This window comes from Bos javanicus, chromosome 1, assembly GCF_032452875.1.
Source record: "Bos javanicus breed banteng chromosome 1, ARS-OSU_banteng_1.0, whole genome shotgun sequence".
NCBI lineage: Eukaryota > Metazoa > Chordata > Mammalia > Artiodactyla > Bovidae > Bos > Bos javanicus.
The window spans coordinates 8,977,985-9,000,040 of NC_083868.1; positions in this window are offsets into that span (position 1 = coordinate 8,977,985).

The window sequence follows — 22,056 nt, forward strand, 5'->3', positions numbered from 1 at the left end:
TCCAAGATCAAAACCAATGAGCTGGATTAAAAACCATGATGCAGGGAAGCAATATAGAAAGAAAACAAACTATTTGGTGAAGGAGGACTAGAGTCCACTCAGTGAAGCTAAACTATGGTCTGGACTGGTCCGAGTTTTGATTGAAGGAACATCTTATTGTTTCTAGTTTTTGAGTTTCTTTAGTTCAAAGATGATTTTTCCTTAAATCTGATTGTATCAGGATGAATCAACTGAATATGTACAACTTGGAAAAGTGAATTAGATCAAGTTTTGGGTCTGAACCTCTACAACATATGATGCTTAAAATTTTCAGTTTAGGGGTGAGCACACTCAGGGGAGCTGAATGATTTTAACCCTGTTAATTATCTTTTAGCACACAAGAAGGTCAAATTCAGGTGGAAAGCCAGGAAAGTATCATAATAGTACAATAAGATTAGAAGGATAACCTGAAAGAAAAACATCTCTGAATAAGGTATGAACACAGAAGTGTTTTACTGACTGTCAAGGTAAGGTTCACCTACAAAGATGCTTCAGTTCAGTTCAGTCACTCATTCATGTCCAACTCTTTGTGACCCCATGGACTGCACCATGCCAGGCCTCGCTTTCCATCACCAACTCCCAGAGTTTACTCAAAGTCACACCCATCGAGTCAGTGATGCCATCCAACCATCTCATCCTCTGTCATCCCCTTCTCCTCCCACCTTCATTCATTCCCAGCATCAGGGTCTTTCTAAATGAGTCAGTTAAATAAAGATGCTTACAGAATTTAAAATCTCCAAAGAGCACTGACTGAACATTGAAGCAGATAGGCAAATTCTTACCCAAGACCATACTAATTGCTTCATGTTTCTTTATTAATTATGCAATTATTTTTAAACCTGAAATATTTTGATGTATTTATTGAAAGGGATATTATTCAACTGATAAAATAAATGCTTCTAAACTTCTCAGAAATTTGAAAGTGCCTACATGTATGTATTTCATGTTCATGTTTCAGTTAAGACACAAATATAAAAGTTTTCAAGAAAATTATGAGCTGTAACATATAATAATTTCATGACTGAAGGTACTTTTAAAATTGTAGAGCAATATACCTATGTGAATTTTAGTATTAGTATGCTTTCTTGTTGTTGTCACTAAGTCGTGTCCAAATCTTTGCAACCCCATGAAGTACAGCACGACAGGCTCCCCTGTCCTTCACTATCTCCCAGAGTTTGCTCAAATTCATGTCCACTGAGTCAGTGATGGTATCCAACCATCTCATCCTCTGTTATCCCCTTCTCCTCTTGCCTTCAATTTTTCCCAGCATCAGGATCTTTTCCAATGAGTCAGTTCTTCTTCACATCAGGGCCAAATTATTGGAGCTTCAGCTTCAGCATCAGTCCTACCAATGAATTGAAAGTGTTGATTTCCTTTAGGATTGACTGGTTTTATCCACTTGCAGTCAAAGGGAATCTCAAGCATCTTCTCCAGTGCCACTGTTTGAAACATCAATGCTTCAGCACTCAGCCTTCTTTATGGTCCAGCTCTCACATCTGCACATAGCCACTGGAAAAACCATAGCTTTGACTATATGGACCTTTGTTGACAAAGTAATATCTCTGCTTTTTAATATGCTGTCTATGTTTGTCATGGGCTTCCCTAGCAGCTCAGTTGGTAAAGAATCTGCCTGCAATGCAGGAGACCCAGGTTTGATCCCTGGGTTAGGCAAATACCCTGGAGAAGGAAATGGCAACCCACTCCAGTATTCTTGCCTGGAGATTTCCATGGACAGAGGAGCTGGGCAGGCTACAATCCATGGAATCACAAAGAGTTGATGTGTGAATTTCCCTTTCCCTTTTCTTCCAAGGAACAAGCCTCTTAATTTCATGGCTGCAGTCACTGTCTTCAGTGATTTTAGAGCCCAAGAAAATAAAATCTATCACTGTTTCCATTTTCCCCCCATCTATTTGAAATGAAGTAATGAGACCAGATGCCATGATCTTAGTTTTTTGAATGTTGAGTATTAAGCCAGTTTTTTTCACTCTCCTCTTTCACCTTCATCAAGAAGCTCTTTTGTTCTTCTTCACTTTCTATTTTAGAGTGGCATCATTTGTATATCTGAGGTTGTTGATATATCTCTTGGCAATTTTAATCCAGCTTGTGATTCATCCAGCCTGGCATTTCACATGATGTACTCTGCATATAAGTTAGATAAACAGGGTGACAATATACAGCCTTGACATACTCCTTTCCCAATTTTGAACCAGTTAGTTGTTCATGTCTGTTTCTAACTGTTGCTTCTTAACTTGGACTACAAGGAGATCCAAACCAGTCAATCTAAAGTAAATCAGTCCTGAGTATTCATTGGAAAGACTGATGCTAAAGCTGAAACTCCAATACTTTGGCCACCTGATGTGAAGAACTGACTCATTGAAAAAAATCCTGATGCTGGGAAAGACTGAAGGCGGGAGGAGAAGGGGACAACAGAGGGTGAGATGGTTGGATGGCATCACCAACTTGATGGGCATGAGTGTGAGTAAGCTCTGGGAGTTGAGGATGGACAGGGAGGCCTGGTGTACTGCAGTCCATGGGGTCGCAAAGAGTCGGACACGACTGAGTGACTGAACTGAATTGAACTGAACCTACATACAGGTTTCTCAGGAGATAGGTAAGGTGTTCTGGTATTTCCATCTGTTTAAAAATTTCCAGTTTGTTGTGATCTGCACAATCAAAGGCTTTCACATCATCAATGAAGAAGTTGTAGATATTTTTCTGGAACTTCCTGGCTTTCTCCATGACCCAGTGAATGTTGGCAGTTTGATCTCTGGTTCTTCTATCTCTTCAAAACCCAGCTTGTACATCTGAAAGTTCTTGGTTCACATACTACTGAAGCTTAGCTTGAAGGAATGTGAGCATAACTTTGCTAGCATGTGAAATGAGAGCAATTGTATGGTAGTGCAATGATTCTTTAGGTTTAGAATGAAAACTGACCGGCTCCAGTCCTTTGGCCACTGCCAAATTTTCCAAATTTGCTGATATATTGAGTGCAGCACTTTAACAGCATGATCATTTAGGATTTTCAACAGTCATTTCATTCTTTCTGAAGCTATTAGTAATTGCCCTCTACTCTTTACCAGTAGCACACTAGACACCTCCCAACCTGGGGGCGCTCAACTTCTGGTGTCATAGCTTTCTGCCTTTTCACACTGTTCATGGGGTTCTCGTGGCAAGAATACTGGGGAAGTTTGCCATTCCTCCAGTCAGAACTGCTTTGTCAGAACTCTTCACTACATCTGATCCATCTTGGGTGGCCCTGCGTGGCATGGCTCATAGCTTCCTTGTTACACAAGTCCCTTCACCATGATAAGGCTGTGATCCTTAAGGGGCATTATTATGTTTAGCTTCTGATAAATGATTGGAAATAACTAATTCAAGTCACTATGGATTCTTGTCCAATCGGACACTTCAATACTTCTAGTTCCTTGTTGTGAAGGCTCCAAAATCTTATGCTTCATTTTTTGTAACTCCTTTGAGGTCTGCCCTTAAATTTTTTTTATTCTATTAAGATTACCTGTATGGTCTACATCTTTCTTCATTCCTCACTTAGAGTCTCTGTCCTCACAAACCAAGTCAGTTCAGTTTAGTTGCTCAGTCGTGTCCGACTCTTTGCGACCCCATGAATCACAGCATGCCAGGCCTCCCTGTCCATCACCAACTCCCGGAGTTCCCTCAGACTCACGGCCATCGAGTCACTGATGCCATCCAGCCATCTCATCCTCTGTCGTCCCCTTCTCCTCCTGCCCTCAATCCCTCCCAGCATCAGAGTCTTTTCCAATGAGTCAACTCTTTGCATGAGGTGGACAAAGTACTGGACTTTCAGCTTTAGCATGATTCCTTCCAAAGAAATCCCAGGGCTGATCTCCTTCAGAATGGACTGGTTGGATCTCCTTGCAGTCCAAGGGACTCTCAAGAGTCTTCTCCAACACCACAATTCAAAAGCATCAATTCTTTGGTGCTCAGCCTTCTTCACAGTCCAACTCTCACATCCATACAAGACCACAGGAAAAACCATAGCCTTGACTAGATGAAACTTTGTTGGCAAAGTAATGTCTCTGCTTTTCAATATGCTATCTAGGTTGGACATAACTTTCCTTCCAAGGAGTAAGCATCTTTTAATTTCATGGCTGCAGTCACCATCTGCAGTGATTTTGGAGCCCCCCAAAAATAAAGTCTGACACTGTTTCCACTGTTTCCCAAACCAAGTCAAATATCCCAAAGTAAAGTATTAGCCCCAACATTTCTTATCTCTAAAATGTCTTTTGTATCCCACGATTTTTTAAATAAATATCTCACATATGTTATCTCTAAGTTATGAGGTTTGTTGTTGTTGTTGTTCCTGTTATTCTAAGATTCCTACCAATTAGTAAATTCAAGAGTGTGATGAGCAGGATGGCTTTCTAAAGCTTTCCAGTCTCTAAACACTTGACTAGGTTATATTAAATCACACACACACACACACACAATCTATAGATAGAATTGAGATCATGACTTCTATTAATAGATGAGAAGATTATTCTGGATTATTCAACTGGATAATGGGGTAATGGAGGCGATGGAATTCCAGTTGAGCTACTTCAAATCCTAAAAGATGGTGCTGTGAAAGTGCTGCAACTCAATATGACAGCAAATCTGGAAAACTCAGCAGTGGCCACAAGACTGGGAAAGGTCAGTTTTCATTCCAATCCCAAAGAAAGGCAATGCCAAAGAATGTTCAAACTACCTCACAATTGCACTCATCTCACATGCTAGCAAAGTAATCCTCCAAATTCTCCAAGCCAGGCTTCAACAGTATGTGAACCGTGAACTTCCAGAAGTTCAAGCTGGATTTAGAAAAGGCAGAGGAACCAGAGATCAAATTGTCAACATCCACTGGATCATGGAAAAAGCAAGAGAGTGCCAGAAAAACATCTATTTCTGTTTACTGACTATGTCAAAGCCTTTGACTGTGTGAATCACAACAAACTGTGGAAAATTCTTAAAGAGATGGGAATACCAGATCACCTGACCCACCTCCTGAGAAATCTGTATGCAGGTCAGGAAGCAACAGTTAGAACAGTTAGAAGCAATAGACTCGTTCCAAATTGGGAAAGGAGTACATCAAGGCTGTATATTGCTACCTTGCTTATTTAACTTATATGCAGATTACATCATGTGAAATGCCAGGCTGGATGAAGCACAAGCTGGAATCAGGATTGCTGGAAGAAATATCAGTAACCTTAGATACACAAATAACACCATCCTTATAGGAGAAAGTGAAGAGGAACTAAAGAGCCTCTTGATAAAATTGAAAGGGGAGAGTGAAAAAGTTGGCTTAAAATTCAACATTCAGAATACAAAGATCATGGCATCTGGTCCCATCACTTCATGGCAATAGATGGGGAAACAATGGAAAGAGTGAGAGACTTTATTTTGGGGGAGGGGGCTCCAAAATTACTTCAGATGGTGACTGCAGCCATGAAATTAAAAGACACTTGCTCCTTGGAGGAAAAGCTATGACCAACCTACACAGCATATTAAAAAGCAGAGACATTACTTTACCAACAAAGGTTCATCTAGTCAAGGCTATGGTTTTTCCAGAGGTCATGTACAGATATGAGAGTTGGACTATAAAGAAAGCTCAGCAGCAAAGAATTGATGCTTTTGAACTGTGGTGTTGGATAAGACTCTTGAGAGCCCCTTGGACTGCAAAAAGATCCAACCAGTCCTGACTAAAGGAATCAGTCCTGAATATTCATTGAAAGGACTGATGCTGAAGCCAAAACTCCAATACCTTGGTCACCTGATGCAAATAACTGACTCATTTGAAAAGACCCTGATGCTGGGAAAGATGGAAGACAGGAGGAGAAGGGGAGAACAGAGGATAAGATGGTTGGATGGCTTCACCGACTCGATGGGCATGAATATGAGTAAGCTCCAGGAGTTGGTGATGGACAGGGTGGCCTGGTATGCTGCAGTCCATGGGTTGCAATGAGTTGAACATGACTGAGTGATGAACTGACTAATTCAGGTAGGTTCAGTATAATTATAAGAGCTCTAAAAAATAAGAAACTTTCTCTTACTGCAGAAAGATATAAAGAAGGTAGATAGGTGCAAAGTGTAAAAAGACTGTGTTATCCTGTCATTGATTCTGAGAAGTAGCCATCCATACAATGATGAGAGAGAAACATCTAGAGGCTAAAAGCAGGACCCATATGATAGCCAGTAAGGACCCTGAGATCTTCCACCTACAGACACAAAGAACTTCATTCTGCTTGGAACTGAGATGAATTTGACAGTGGATTCTCCTTCAGGGTTTTCAGATAATAGCCCTTGCTTACCGACACCTTGATTTTGGCCTTGTAAATTCAGAATGTATGATCCAGTGAGCCCACTTAGCCTTCTGACCCTCAGAACTGTGAGAACGTAAATGGGTATTGTTTAAAGTTCTAGGTTTGAGATGATTTGTTACAGCAGCAAGAGAAAACTCATGTAAGTGAAACCATACACCTCAGATTTGGACTCAGTCCACATGCCAAGACTTGAACCTATAAAACCCTAATTGGAACTTGAGTCCATGGTCTTCCAACTGAGATTATATATGTGGTTTCAGCACTTAATGAAGCTCAGATTCTTGATGTCATATTGCCTAAAGAATTCAGTGAGAGACAAAGTGATAGGTAAGAAGTGGATTTATCTAGAGAGAAATCACTTCACAGATGGGATGTGGGCCATCTCAGAGTGCAAGAGTGGCCTCAAAATGTGATGTGGTTAGTTTTTATGGGCTGGGTAATTTCATAGGCCAACGAGTGGGAGGATTATTCCAATTATTCTGGGGAAGGGGACAGAGATTTTCAGGAATTGGGCCACTGCCCACTTTCTGGTCTTTGATGTTCCATGACCAGCCTTGGAATTGTCATGGTGCCTCTGGGTGTGTCATTTAATTTGTTGATGTGTTACAGTGATCATATACTGAGGTTCAAGGCTTAGTAGAAGTCCATTTGTCTGCCTGTGGACCCATTTGGTTCTAATCAGTTTATATTGTGTCCTGGGCCTATGCCATCCTTTCAAAGGTTGTGCCCTGCCTCCTTCCTTCCTGTTTCATGAGAATTCACTGTTCCTAAATAACCTTTGGTTATTATTAACAAGATTAATTGGAGATGAGGGGTACTAAAACTACTAGCACTGATGGGAGGTTTTCTACCACTGTGCTCAGAAGAATGTTAAAGAGCACAGAAAAGAAAAGAGGTTTAATAGAAGCTGAGTATTTCTTGGAAGTCATTTATATTCAGGGCAAAATGTCAGCAGCAACTACCCCTAGTATGTCTTTAAAACATATTTACATCAAAGAGGGTATTTCTTTTGTTCTCATTAAGAAGAATTATGGCAAGTTCATGTAACTGAAAGCCCTACCTCAGTTGGTTTGATTTTTTTTTCAATATATGAGTCATTACCAATGCAGTTCTTAAATTCCCACAAGAAAAGAATAAGTACTTAGCTGACAAGCAATTATTTTTTTTTCATAAACAAAAAGCTAAGCAATTCTCTTCTTCCTATTTTACCCTAAACTCTATTATGATGTGTTGGTTTTTCCTTTAATGCCATCAAAGATTGCGGCTGTTGTTTAGTCTCTAAGCCATGTCTGACTCTTTTTCAACCCCATGGACTGTAGCCCAAAAAGCTCCTCTGTTCATATGATTTGCCAGGCAAGAATACTGGAATGGGTTTCCATTTCCTCCTTCAGGAGATCTTTTCGACTCAGGAATCAAACCTTCATCTCTCCCATTAGCAGGCAGATTCTTTAACACAGAGCCACCAGGGAAGCCCTGTCATCAAAGATTATTATAAAGTAAAAGCTAAAAACTTGCATTTAGCTGCTTGTATATATAAAATAAATGAATAACTCCTTTTTCCCCCCTTATTAAGTCAGTATCTAATTTAAGACCCATCTCCCACTTACTGATTTTATTCACTTTTTAAAACAACTTTATGATACAACAAAAATGGACTAAAAAGTGAAAATTCTGGAGATAACTGGGAAGATGTTAAACTATTTTAAAATATTAAGGCAAATGTTATTGCCACCAATAAAGTAATTTTAGAAAAATACTTTGATATTTTGTTAATGCCTTTGACTCTTGAGAGTCCCTTGGACTGCAAGGAGATCCAACCAGTCCATCCTAAAGGAGATCAGTCCTGGGTGTTCATTTGAAGGACTGATGTTGAAGCTGAAACTCCAATACTTTGGCCACCTGATGCGAAGAGCTGACTCATTTGAAAAGACTCTGATGCTGAGAAAGATTGAGGGCAGGAGGAGAAGGGGACAACGGAGGATAAGATGGTTGGATGGCATCACCGACTTAATGGACACGGGCTTGAGTGTACTCCGGGAGTTGGTGATGGACAGGGAGGCCTGGTGTGCTGCAGTTCATGGGGTCACAAAGAGTCAGACACGACTGAGTGACTGAACTGAACTGAACTGAATTTTGCAACTTTCTTTTATACAAAATTTTGCATCCTTTTTATATTCCAAAAATACTTATTATAGGTAAATAATAATTTCATTTCACACTTTTTCACATAACTTTTCTGCTCTTGTGATATCTCTGAATCAATACTTGTCATGAAAAAAATATTAATAAGTGCTTTGTGAGTAATTAGGATATGATAGTATATAGAAGCAGGAAGTCTCTAACAAATTTGGCAGACTGCTTAGATTATTACAAGATAGTTTTGAATTGTATGTAGGCAAAGAGTGATTGAGGTGGCACTAGTGGTAAAGAACCCACTTGCCAATGCAGGAGACATAGAAATGCAGGTTCAGCCCTTGGGTCAGGAATATCCCCTGGAGAAGGAAATGGCTACCCACTCCAGTATTCTTGCCTAGAGAATCCCAGGGACAGAGGGAACCTAAAGGGCTACAATCCAGAGTTGCAAAGAGTTGGACATGACTGAAGTGATTTAGCATGCAAAGAGTGAATATGTTAGTTGCTCAGTCGACCCTGACTCTTTTGTGATCCCATGTACTGAAGCCCACCAAGCTTCTCTGTCCATGTAATTCTCCAGGCAACAACACTGGGGTAGGTAACCATCCCTTCTCCAGGGAACCGTCCCAACCCAGGGATGGAACAAGGGTCTTCTGCATTACAGGTGGATTCTTTACAGAGGATGAGATGGTTGACTAGCATCACCAACTCAATGGACATGAGTTGAGCAAACTCTGGGAGATAGTGAGAGACAGAAAAGCCTCACGTGCTGCACTTCATGGTGTCATAAAGAGTCAGACACAACTTAGTAACTGAGCAACAACAAAAGAGTGCATAAAAAATTTAAAAGTATCATAAATTCATAACTTCAATTTCTATATTAATTTTTTATGTTCTGATGTGGTTATAACTCTGCTTATTTTAAAATATTTCTTATATAGGAAAATTAAGAACTCTAATTTATAATATTCTTATCTACAATATTCTTGGAGCATTATTTAATTTTCACCTATCCATTTGTTCATTCATTTATCCAGCAACTATTTAATTGAGCATGTCTTATATAGTAAGCACTTTTCTAGATTATGGGGGCATAGTAAAGGTAATAAAATAGCCCCCCAAATCCTGTCTTCATTGAAGTCACATTATCATTGACAGAGAGGTTCCTAATTCAATGAGTGTTTATAGAATAGCTCAAAATATATTATTCATGTGAATTTCTATATACCTGACTTAATTTAGTTCATCTCCAATTATTTCACTCTTTATCTGGCAACCTTTAGAAAATAAAATATCAATCCCATTATGCTCTTAAAGTTGTTGTTAAAAAAACAAAGAAACAAACATACATGAACACTAACCCAGAGGATAGCAGGATCAACTTACTCTGCTTAACTTGAATGAGGAAATATTTTTTCCCACTTTACAGCTGGAAAATAAGGGACAGGCAAATGTTAAGTAACTCACTTGAGGTCAGTCAGCGAGGATCAGTTGAGTCTGGGCTGTAACTCAGAAGTTCCTGATTCCCTGTGGTTGGGCCACAAGTTCATAGCCGCTGGCTCATAGCAGCTTCCGGAGTAGAGCATAGTTTTCCTGTAAGCTCTAGAGAGTTAGGCTGACACATCAACATAAGTGCTTTCAGAAACCAGGCTCCAAGGAAGGTCAGTGACCACAGGTTCTTATTGCTTTAACCTTTCTGTCCACGTTGAGGAAATTCACAACAAGGTAAGACTTGCCAAGAGAAGGAAAGCAAGAAAGATAACTGTAGGATGTTGTGCCTAACAGTCCATGGGTGAAAATTTAGGGTTCACAGAGTCTGGGAAAATTAACTTTTCTGCAGCAGAAGTTGTGAAATTAAATTTACCACTCTTGGCAGTTTTCTGACAAATATTTTTGTTTTTTCATTAATCCCAAAAGAAACAGTACTAACTCCAAGTTAAAATTAGAGCCAGGCCAGTGAAGAGACTGTGAATCTTTATACCTGAGAGTTTAATGTGCTATAGATTTAGACAGTTAAGCCTGGGAGTCTGAAGAATAATCAACTTGGATTCAGGTGCAGCTAAATCAATTCCAAAAACTCTGGCGCACAAAATGCAGGGTTTCCTGATTTGATGGATTGCAGTGCACTTGGGTGGGCTCAAAAACTATGAGAGAAAAACAAAATTAAATGCTTTTAAATTGACTCAAACCACTGGATTGCTAACATTCAGCACATGAAAATAAGGACACAGTATTGAAAAGTTGCATTGCAAAAAAAAAAAAAAAACCAGCACAATAGAACAAAAACAAACAAAACAAAAATCATACTCAGTTCAGTTCAGTTCAGTCGCTCAGTCGTGATCGACTCTTTGTGACCCCATGAATCGCAGCACGCCAGGCCTCCCTGTCCATCACCAACTCCCGGAGTTCACTCAGACTCATGTCCATCAAGTCAGTGATGCCATCCAGCCATCTCATCCTCTGTCGTCCCCTTCTCCTCTTGCCCCCAATCCCTCCCAGTATCAGGGTCTTTTCCAATGAGTCAACTCTTCACAGGACGCGGCCAAAGTACTGGAGTTTCAGCTTCAGCATCATTCCTTCCAAAGAAATCCCAGGGCTGATCTCCTTCAGAATGGACTGGTTGGATCTCCTTGCAGTCCAAGGGACTCTCAAGAGTCTTCTCCAACACCACAGTTCAAAAGCATCAATTCTTCGGCGCTCAGCCTTCTTCACAGTACAACTCTCACATCCATACATGATCACAGGAAAAACCATAGCCTTGACTAGACGGACCTTTGTTGGCAAAGCAATGTCTCTGCTTTTTAATATGCTATCTAGTTTGGTCATAACTTTCCTTCCAAAATCATACTAGGAGCATTCAATTCTCTCAGTCTCTGAAGACTACAGATTGTCCAGTGTGATTACTTTGCTGCTGCAATGGAATTAGAGAAATAGAACAAACAAACATTTCCAAAGAGAGATGGGGTTATTCACTTATCAGCAGAATCCTACTCCCTATGGTACAATTAGACATCCAACATATAGAGATCCACTTAATAGCTATTTAAATGCTGAGGTATTTAGATATAATGTGTATCTTTGATGTGCTCAGCACTACTTTAGGTACTGAAAGAAGTGCAATGGACAAAAAAAGAAGAAAACACCCTTTAGGTATAAACTATTCTCATGGACCTTACATATAAATTGTATGAATAAACAAAAGTTAGATAAGATGAAACAAAACATCTATAAAGAAAATCAGGTCAATGATGTCTCTTGTTTTGCCATTGCTCCATCACATCTGACTCTTTGTGATCCCATGGACTGTGGCACACCAGACTCCTCTGTCCTCTGTCATCACCTGGAGTATGCTCAAACTCATGTCCATTGAATTGATTTTGCCATCCAACCATCTCATCCTTTGTCACTCCCATTTGCTCCTGCCCTCAATCTTCCCCAGCATCAGGGTCTCTAGAATATATATATTGTCATAGACTCAGGGTCAGTATTTGGTTACAGGTAGAGTTGAGCAGGTATCTTGAAGTTATGTATGTATAGTGACATCACTGCTTCACCTAGGATATAGATTTAGTGTGGGTAGCTAAGGGAGGAAGTTACTGATGGAGATAATCAGGGAGAAGGGGGATTAAAGATCCTGAATTTATCCTCTATATACCCACTCTGTCCTCTGGCTGAGTGTATTTAATATTTTAGATAAATTGTTAGATATAAGAGTTTCTTCTGCAGCTATATTGACAGAGAAGGAAAAACAGCCTTTGGCCAATTATATCACATGTTTCCTGTGCTTTCCATAAAAATAAACATTGTTTTCTAAGAGAGTTAAAATGATATGACTAAAAGTCTAGAAGTCAGGCTTTCCCTGGTAGCCAGTGGTTAAGAATCTGCCTTCCAATGCAGGGGACACGTTTGATCCCTGATTGGGGAATCAAGATCCCACCTGCCATGGGGCTACTAAGCCCATGCACTGCAACTACTGGACCTACATGCTCTAAGGCCTCTGTCCCGCAACAAGAGAAGCCTGCTTGAAGCAACTAGAGAAAGCCCATGCTCTGTGATGAAAGAAACAGCAAAGCCAGGAAAGGAAAGAAAGAAAAATCTCAGAGCCATCACTCTTGCACACGTAGTTATCAAGTTCTTTTATCTGGTGTTTGTTTTTTCACCTCTTACCATACACATCACCGCAAGGTACAAGGATTGCGACTAAGCCTATAACACATTCCTCTGCCCCCTTTTTGCTACCTATCATTTTGTCTTAGGTCTTCCCAGGTGGTGCTAGTGGTAAAGAACCCGCCTACCCGCCAATACAGGAGACATAAGAGACGCGGGATCTATCCCTGGGTTGGGAAGATCTCCTGGAGGAGGGCATGGCAAACCCCTCCAGTATTCTTGCTTGGAGAATCTCTATGAACAGAGGAGACTAGCGGGCTACAGTCCATGGGGTCACAAAGAGTTGGAAAAAAATTCTAGATGATGTAGTGCCTTCAATTTTAACTCTACTGCCTGGCACTAATCAACTAAGCACACACTGCCTCTTGCACTCTGTACTCATAGCTCCAGCTGAACCTTGCTCTTTCATTCACTCCCCCTGGCATATAACCTATTACATAGCTTTCCTCCCTCCCTCCCTTCTTCCAACTTCTTTCCTTTTTCCTTCGTCACTCTCTACTTTCTTTCTCCAGTTTTTTCTTTCATTTCCTTTTCTTTCCTTCTTTTTTCTCATCACCTATCCTCTCCTCTCTTCTCTTCTCTCTTTTTCATCCCTTTCTGTCTTCCTCCCTCCTTCCATCCCTCCCTCTCTTCCTTCTTTCCATTTTCCCTTCTTTTGTTCTTTTATTTATTTATTTATTTTGATCTTCATTAAGATACCTCAGGTGCCAAATCACTTTACATAGGTTTAACATCAACCTCTCTGATTAACACAGAGAAAAAAACAATGCATACTACTGGTTTTCTCTTTCATGGCTTGGCTGAGATTAAAAAACAAAAAGATTGATAACACACTCAGGTGCTGAGAGACTGAGAAGCAGGAATTTATATAATTGGATTAAATTAGTAATATTTGGTAAAACCTATGGGGAAAGCAATTTGGTTATAGCTACTGCAAGTGAAGATGAACATGACCAGTGAAAAACCAATGCTGCTTTTTTAAGACTTATTAGTATCTTACAAATATATGCACATATGTGCAATAAATGCTTATTCTTTGTAGGGTTTTTGCTTTTCAGCATAGCAAAGATTTATATAGTAAGTATTTATCAAAAGAGACTTTAGATTAATGAATTTCACACATGGAATACATCTGACTAAATAGGACACATGTATTTAAATAATTAAATATGATTATTTTTAAACAAAATTAAATAATACTTATTCATCACTTTAAAAAACAACAAAATAACTTTCTGTTTTAAAGTGGAAGCATATATCCAATATATATTGATTAGAAAACTGAAACAATAACAACAAAAATCAAAGTGCTGAAAAGCATATGTATACTACAATTTTCTGAAAAAAAAAAACAAACAAAAACCTGGAGAAATTAACTATATATTTAAATTTACTTGTATATCCATGGATATATTCTGCAAGAGTACACAAGAAGTTGGAAACATTGCCATTAAAGAAAGGAATTGGAGCAGACTAGGAGGGGAACTTTTCACTAAGTGCACTTTTGAAATTACGAAAATTGAAAATGTACTTTTGAAGAAAGAAGTTCTTACTAAACACTCACCTGAACTGTTTTTTCTTGTCACCATATGCTACAGTTACTGAAAATTAATGTGGATTTCATCGCTAAGCACTAAGCGTTGCTTCAGCATGATGGTGATCAAAAAGCCCAGAAACTCCTAGGACTTATTTCAAATTTCAAGAGTAACATGTTCTGGTGTCTTGGAAGATTTTCAACATCATTTCAGTGATTCTTCACGTGGCTCTAGCTCTGACAGGATGTGGCAAACTTGCCACGTTTTGTGGACCGTTGCATATTCAGGAATCCACCATTCGTCAGTGAATATTTCCTCATGTCGGTATTTTTGTTTTTGAAAATTACCAAACACTGAAGACACATTAGACCGCTAAACATTCCAAAGACCTATGATTCTAAGGTGGTTTCCAAAGGAAAATAAAAGTAAAAATGAAGGGAAAAATTGATGACATAGCATTCTTGATATAATCCATTATGATTATGGTTTAAAAGGCAACATATACATTTTTGTGAATTACACATTTGACAGATAATCAAGCATCATTCCGAATATGAAGAGAAAAATTTGTTCTTTGGGCAGTTTTCATTTTTATAAAGACACTTAAATCAAAAAAGAAAGCTACTATTGCATGGAAATTTTGTGTTCTTGCTTATATTTTCTGCATACACATTTTTCAATGAAAAATTATTTTTCCCCTTTGGACTGAAGGATTTAACCTAAATTTTCAACCCCTCTAGAAAATTTCCAGGGAATATTTTATTTTGTTTGGCATTATGTAAGCACTGGGAATATTTACTGAGTAGGAACCAAACCACAAAGTTCTACAGCCAACTTCAAGCTGAATTAACTCCTAGAAGCTTCAATATAGCATATTTTGTATGTGATTTCTTTTGCATTACTTATCCTCTTGTTTATATATCTCACTGCAGTAAATTTGAATGTAAAACTGTGTATATGCAGCAAAACAGGAAAAAAAAGATTTTAAATTATATATGAAAACTATTTATGAATTACATTTCTTTTTCTTCAAAGATCAAAGGAAAACATACTAACCATATCTTGATCTTAGTAAAAATAAAGTTTGATAATATGCTGCCATAAATTATTTAAAGTTTAAAAGTTATTCTTTCTTGTAACTTGATGATTTTACCATGAATTGCCTTCCTTTTTAATTGCTTGTTAGTGTTTAAACTAATTTTAAACACATACATGGAGAAGGCAATGGCAACCCACTCCAGTACTCTTGCCTGGAAAATCCCATGGACGGAGGAGCCTGGTAAGCTGCAGTCCATGAGGTTGCTGAGAGTTGGACATGACTGAGCGACTTCACTTTCACTTTCATGCATTGGAGAAGGAAATGGCAACCCACTCCAGTGTTCTTGCCTGGGGAATCCCAGGGATGGGGGAGTCTGGTGGGCTGCCGTCTATGGGGTCGCACAGAGTCAGACACGACTGAAGCGACTTAGCAGCAGCAGTAGCAAACACATACATATCAGGAAATGTTTACCTTTTATTCCTTGTAACTAAATTTTTAGCCATACTTAAAAATGAAGATTATCCTACCTAAAATTAATTCTTTCATTTCACTTCTTAATCCTAATTCTGTTGATGGTTTAGGATTATCCTTTAGGATAATTTCAGAATTTCTAAAAATAGATACATACAAAAATATCATTTTTAAAGGTACACATGTAGTTCTAATATGTAAAAAACATTATATTTTAAGGGGGTTGTAATATTTGAGAATTTTTTTGCATGAGGTGGAGGATATAATTAAAAGATGAGCAGCATTCACATATCATGACCAAATTTCAGACAGCAGTTGAAGCCATGTTCTTGTGAATTAGGATTTTTACTTTTTAGTATTGGGATTACACTTTGTTAGTCTCTTCCTAACTTCTTGAAAACATGTTAAGGATCAGTGTATACTAAAGTTTTAATTCTCATTTAATTATTGTTATTTAGCAGCTAAGTCATGTTTGACTCTTCTACAACCCCATGGATTTTAGCCTGCCAGGCTCCTCTGTCCATGGGATTTCCCAGGCAAGAATACTGGAGAGAGCGGCTATTTCCTTTTCCAGGGGATCTTCCTGACTCAGGTATGAAACCCAATAGATGTATTTAAATACAACCCACTACTTGAAATATTCCCATTGAAGGGACTCTCTTAGCTTTAATGACAGCAGCCTTAGCAAAAGACATAGCTATCACTGTTGTATTTCCCTCTGACTTTGGGGATCAACTTCACCATCATAACTAGAGTTTCACCTTTCTTCTGGATCAAGTCTTCTTTCAGAAAGACTCAAAATGTTGTGTCTACCTCTGCCACTGGACAGAACTAACCCCTGCCATGTTGCTTAACTGCCACGGCCATGGCCTCAACTCTGGTACTGAGAAGCCCAGTTCATTAATGCTAAATATTCCCTGCTCATCTTGTAATTTGACAGATACTAGATACTAATAGTCTAGAATGGCCTGACATCCAGTGGAAATGGCAAACAGAAAAAGAGCTTTAACTCAGATGGCAGTGGCTATTTGGCTAAGAGAATCAGGAATACAATAAGAGAAAGTGGTGGCCCATCTCCATCATTGCTAGTGTCTGAGATTACCACCAGATCGAGAATCAGTACAGGTCTGCAGGGAATAATGGTCCAAAATCAATAGCTAGTGCCTCTGTGCTCCTATTAGTACATTGAAAAATGAATCATTCAGATCTTGTGATCTACACAGTCAATGGCTTTTGTGCAGTCAATGAAGCAGAAGTAGATGTTTTTCTGAAACTCTTTTGCCTTTTCGATGATCCAATGGATGTTGCCAATTTGATCTCTGCTTCCTCTGCCTTTTCTAAATCCAGCCCGAACATCTGGGAGTTCTCGATTGAAGTTCTACTGTTGAAGCCTGGCTTGGAGAATTTTGAGCATTACTTTGCTAGCCTGTGAGATGAGTGCAATTGTGTGGTAGTTTGAATATTTTTTTGCATTGCCTTTCTTTGGGATTGATATGAAAATTGACCTTTCCTAGTCCTATGGACACTGCTGAGTTTTCCAAATTTGCTGGCATATTGAGTGCAGTGAGAAACACTGGGCTGGAGGAAGCACAAGTTGGAATCAAGATTGCCTGGAAAAATATCAATAACTTCAGATATGCAGATGACACCACCCTTATGGCAGAAAGTGAAGAAGTAAAGAGCCTCTTGACTCTTGATGAAAGTGAAAGAGGAGAGTGAAAAAGTTGGCTTAAAGCTCAACATTCAGAAAAACTAAGATCATGGCATCTGGTCCCATCACTTCATGGCAAATAGATGGGGACAGTGGAAACAGTGGCTGACTTTATTTCTCTGGGCTCCAAAATCACTGCAGATGGTGATTGCAGCCATGGAATTAAAAGATGCTTACTCCTTGGAAGAAAAGTTATGGCCAACCTAGACAGCATATTAAAAAGCAGAGACATTACTTTGCCAACCAAGGTCCATCTAGTTAAGGCTATGGTTTTTCCAGTAGTCATGTATGGATGTGAGAGTTGGACTATAAAGAAAGCTGAGCACCAAAGAATTGATGCTTTTGAACTGTGGTGTTGGAGAAGACACTTGAGAGTCCCTTGGACTGGAAGGAGATCCAACCAGTCCATTCTAAAGGAGATCAATCCTGGGTGTTCATTGGGAGGACTGATGTTGAAGCTGAAACTCCAATACTTTGGTCAACTGATGTGAAAAGCTGACTCATTTGAAAAGACCCTGATGCTGGAAAAGATTGAGGGTAGGAAGAGAAGGAGATGACAGAGGATGAGATGGTTGGATGGCATAACCAATACAATGGACATGGGTTTGGGCAGACTTCAGGAGTTGGTGATGGACAGGGAGGCCTGGCTTGCTGTGATTCATGGGGTCGCAAAGAGTCGGACACGACTGAGTGACTGAACCGAATTGAACTGGAGTGCGGTGCTTAAACGTCATCTTTTAGGATTTGAAATAGCTCAGCTAGAATTCCATCACCTCCACTAGCTTTGTTCTTAGTGATGCTTCTAAGGCACGCTTGACTTCACATTTCAGGATGTCTGGCTCTAGGTGAGTGATCACACCATTGTGGCTATCTGCATGATTAAAAACTCTTTTGTACAATTCTTCTGTGTATTCTTTCCACCTCTTCTAACGTCTTCTGCATCTGTTAGGGCCATACAGTTTCCGTCCTTTATTGTGCCCATCTTTGCATGAAATATTCGCTTGGTATTTCTAATTTTCTTGAAGAGCTCTTTAGTTTTTACCACTATTTTTTTCTCTATTTCTTTGCATCGGTCACTTAGGAAAGCTTTCTTATCTCTCCTTGCCATTCATTGGAAATCTGTATCCAGATGGATATATCTTTCCTTTTCTCCTTTGCCTTTAGCTTCTCTTCTTTTCTCAGCTATTTGTAAGACCTCCTCAGACAGCCATTTTGCCTTTTTGCATTTCTTCTTCTTGGGGTTGATTTTGATCACCGCCTCCTGCACAGTTTTACAAACCTTCAGGCACTCTATCAGATCTAATCTTGAATCTATTTCTCTAAGGGATCTGATTTAGGTAATACCTGAATGGTCTAGTGGTTTTCCCTACTTTCTTCAATTTAAGTCTGAATTTGGCAATAAGGAGTTCATGTTCTGAGCCACAGTCAGCTCCAGTCTTGTTTTTGCTGACTGTATAGAGCTTCTCCATCTTTGGCTGCAAAAAATATAATCAATCAATCTGTTTTCAGTTTTGACCATCTGGTGATGTCCATGTGTAGAGTCTTCTCTTGTGTTGTTGGAAGAGGGTGTTTGCTGTGATCAGTGTGTTCTGTTGGCAAAACTCTGTTAGCCTTTGCCCTGCTTAATTTTGTATTTCAAGGCCAAACTTGCCTGTTACTCCAGGTATCTCTTTACTTACTACTTTTGCATACCAATCCCCTATGATGAAAAGGACATCTTTTGGGGGTGTTAGTTCTAGATAGTCTTGTAGGTCTTCATAGAACTGTTCAACCTCAGCTTCTTTGGAATTGAGGCATAGATTTGGATTACTCTGATATTGGATGGTTTGCCTTGGAAACAAACCAAGGTCATTCTGTCATTTTTGAGATTGTATCCAAGTACCACATTTCGGACTCTCTTGTTGACTATGAGGGCTAGTCCATTTCCACTAAGTGATTCTTCCCCACAGTAATAGCTGTAATGGTCATCTGAATTAAATTCACCTACAAAGAGTTAAAAATGATTCCATTTTCTCCATATCCTCACCAACGTTAATCACTTGTTTTTATGATGATAGTTATTCTATCAAGCATAATGTGATATCTCCTTGTGTTTGATGTGCATATTCCTAATGACTAGCAAGCAATGTTGAGCATGTTTTCATGTACCTGTTGGCCATTTGGGATAACATTTATTCATTTCTTTTTTTCATGTTTTGATTGATTTTTTTTTTTTTGCTCTTCAGTTTTATGAGTCTATATATTTTGAATATGAACCCCTTATCAGTATATGACTCCCAGCCCTTAGGTAGTCTTATTATTTGGTTGAGTATTTCTTTTGCTGTGTGAAGCTCTTTAGCTTGATGTAGTCCTGCTGATTAATATTTACTTTTATTTTGTTTTTTTATTATTTTATTTTATTGTGTTTTAGTGCAATATCCAAAAACCATTGCCAAGATCTGTGGCATAAAACTTTTCCCCTACATGTGTTTTATTTATAGTTGCTTTATAGTGCTATATCAGTTTCTGCCTTATAGCAAAGTAAATCAGCCATACATATAAATGTATACCCTCATTTTGGCTTTCCTTCCTGTCTACATCACCACACAGCACAAAGTGAAGTTCCCTATGCTATACAGTAGGTTATCATTAGTTATCTATTTTATACATAGTAGTATGTGTGTGTGTGTGTGTAATTCCCTGGAAGCTAAGCTATTAAAGAATCTGCTTGCAATGCAGGAGACCCTGGTTCATTTCCTGGGTTGAGAATATTCCCTGAAGGAAGGCATGGCAACCCACTCCAGTATTCTTGCCTGGAGAATCCCTATGGACAGAGGAGTCTGGCCGGCTGCTGTTCATGGGGTCATAAAGAGTCAGATATGACTGCGACTAAGCACAGCATATATATCACACACACATATATGTCAATCAATCTCCAAATTCATCCCATCTCTGTTGGTATCCATAGGTCTATGTGTTTGTTCCCTATGTCTTTGTCTATATCTCTCCTTTGCAAATAAGATCACTTATATCATTTTTTATTCCACATATATGTCCTAACATATGGTATTTTTTTTTTTTTACAACTTCATTCTGTATGACAGTCTCTAGGTCCATCGATGTCTCTGCAAGTGGCACAACTTTGTTCCTTTTAATGGTTGAGTAACATTCCAGTGTGTGTGTGTGTGTGCTTGTGTGTGTGTGTGTGTGTGTGTGTGTGTGTATACTTTTTACTTTTATTGTGTTTTAGTGCAATATCCAAAAAACCACTGCCAAGATCTGTGGCATAAAACTTTTCCCCTACATGTGTTTTATATATATATATATATATACAACTGATATATATATATATATATAAACATATATATATATATATATATATATATATATATAAACTGATATATATATATATATATCAGTTCAGTTCAGTTCATCCATCTAAAGGCACAACATGTTAACTGATGTAATGTAAGTAAGTTCAGTTCAATTCAGTTCAGTCGCTCAGTCGTGTCCGACTCTTTGTGACCCCATGAATCACAGCATGCCAGGCCTCCCTATCCATCACCAACTCCTGGAGTTCACCCAGACTTATGTCCATCGAGTCAGTGATGCCATTCAGCCATCTCATCCTCTGTCGTCCCCTTCTCCTCCTGCCCCCAATCCCTTCCAACATCAGAGCTTTTTCCAGTGAGTCAACTCTTCACATGAGGTGGCCAAAGTATTGGAGTTTCAGCTTCAGCATCAGTCCTTCCAATGAACACCCAGGACTGATCTCCTTTAGGATGGAGATATATATATATATATATATATATATATATATATATATATATATATCTCACCACATCTTCTTTATCTATTCCTCTGTTTATGGACTGTAAGATTGCTGTCATGTCCTGGCTATTGTAATTAGCGCTGCGAGGAACTTGGGGTACATGTATCTTTTTGAATTATCTTTTCTCCTAGATAAGGGAGGAGGTTTATGATTTGAGTTCTTGGGAGGTTTGAGGTTTGAGTTCTTACATTTAAGTCTTTAATCCATTTTTAGCTAATTTCTGAGACTGGCATATGACACAAGTACAGTGTCTACTTTCCCCAGAACTTTTTAATAGAGACTATCCTTTCCTCCGGAGAAGGCAATGGTACCCAACTCCAGTAACTCTTGCCTGGAAAATCCTATGGATGGAGGAGGCTTGTAGGCTACAGTCCATGGGGTCACTAAGAGTCAGACATGACTGAGCAACTTCACTTTCACTTTTCACTTTCATGCACTGGAGAAGGAAATGGTAACCCACTCCAGTGTTCTTGCCTGGAGAATCCCAGGGAGAGGGGAGCCTGGTGAACTGCTGTCTATGGGGTCTCACAGAGTCAGACACTAGTGAAGCGACTTTAAGCAGCAGCAGCATCCTTTCCCCATCAAGTATTCTTGTCTCCCTTGTCAGGAGAGAGTTTACTGTGGGTTTTCAGTTCTGCTCCATTAGTCAAAGTGTCTTTTTTATATCAGTTACCACACTGATTTTGCAATCAGGAAATGTGTTACCTTCAGTTTCATACTTCTTTCTCAGTATTGCCTTAGCTCTTCAGGGTCTTTTTTGACTCCACACAAATCGTAGGATTGTTTTTCTCTGTTTATACAAAAGAAATACTATTGGA